This window comes from Echinops telfairi, unplaced genomic scaffold (genome assembly GCF_000313985.2).
Source record: "Echinops telfairi isolate 266 unplaced genomic scaffold, ASM31398v2 ScPeMD7_70;HRSCAF=299, whole genome shotgun sequence".
In the NCBI taxonomy this organism is placed as follows: Eukaryota; Metazoa; Chordata; class Mammalia; order Afrosoricida; family Tenrecidae; genus Echinops; species Echinops telfairi.
Genome location: NW_022103968.1, coordinates 62,292,918 through 62,294,210, shown reverse-complemented (window position 1 = coordinate 62,294,210; position 1,293 = coordinate 62,292,918). Strand labels below are relative to the sequence as shown.

Genomic DNA, 1,293 nt, shown 5'->3' with positions numbered 1-1,293 from the left:
GGCGCCTCTGCACTCCTGAAGCAGAGACAAAAGCCCAGAACCTCCACCTGGGGCTTGTCTGTACTCACAGGAAACAAGTGTCTGGCTCAGTGTCTCCCCCCTCCCCACTCCCCAGGAGGCTCTTCGGAAAGGAAGTGAGGACTTCCTCCTGCCTCTGAACCTCCCCAAGGCTCAGCTCTAGATCTCACCCAGCCCAACCCACCCGCAGGGGCGGTACCCACGCACAGGAACCTCTATCTCCCCAGCACCCCCACTGCTCCCAGGCCTTGGGGGTGGGGAGTTGCCTACTAACCAGCAGGGTCCTGAGGAGGGTGGGTACTAGGTGGGTACTAGGTCAGTATATTTTGAAACACTTTCATGGGGGCAGGAGTGCTGTAAGCCAGCTCCCACAGTATCACTTAGCAATTAATCACGCACTGCCACTGTTCTTGTCCAGGCTGCAACAAGCCTGCAGCAGCTAACTTTCCAAGACTGTCCTGTCTTCCCCACAGGCAATGCCCTGTAAGGACAGGGCCCCCCAGTCCTCCCACACACTCCGAGCCCAGTGCCTGGATTAAGAGATGCTTGGCCATGGGCAAAGAAGCCAAGGAGCCGGTGATGTCAGCTCTGCGGGTAAAAGAGAAGCATCCTGAGGCCTGTTAAGTTTGTTCCTCGGTCCCCTCCCCAAGAGACATCCAAACCTGTTTCCGACCAATATGGGCACTTTTTAAGTGCTTGGTGCAGACAGCCTCTCTCACACCACTCTGTGTCCAGGCAGGTCCCCCCCCCCACCCCCTTCTGAACTTGAAAAGAGATTCTCAAAGGGGCCTAGGACCCTCACAGGGGCGGGGAGAGGATATGTAGATGGGGCCACAAATCACAGCCTAAGCCCACGGAAACCTCTGACCTCAAGCGCCCGGGGAGCCCCTCTCTACATCACAAAACTGCTTCAGGACGGCAGACCACGGGCCACGCGCCCAGGCCTAGCAGTGCAGAGTGGGGGTCTCCCGAGCCCCAGCCGAGAGAAATCTCGGGAGAGGGCTTAGTAAGCGCGGTCTCCTTCACCATCCGAGATCCCGCCTCCCCCTGGGCACCCGCGAAGACGTGCACTTGGGGAATGGGGGAGTGAGTGGTCCCAGCACCGCGGCTAGGGGTGCTAGGGGCTGGGGTAGGGGGGGGTGCTCGGGGCTGGGGTAGGGGGGTGCTCCTGGGTCTGCCCTGCCCTCGCCAGCTCGGTCGCGTCCATACCTGCCTGCCCGCGGCTCCGGGGGGCATTCGCGCTCCGGCAGCCCGCGCGCTGCGCCCGAATTGCGG

The 1,293-nt window shown here is 61.3% G+C and overlaps 1 protein-coding gene across 1 annotated transcript in view; it reads right to left on the bottom strand.

The window, feature by feature from the left end:
* The window catches only part of PALD1 (phosphatase domain containing paladin 1), an 88,146-nt gene extending 86,859 nt beyond the window's left edge, over positions 1-1,287 (bottom strand). The window contains exon 1 of the mRNA XM_045291685.1: positions 1,228-1,287. The gene's annotated coding sequence lies outside the window, so the exon portion shown is untranslated. The remainder of the gene's footprint in view (positions 1-1,227) is intronic.
* Positions 1,288-1,293: the final 6 nt, after the last annotated feature.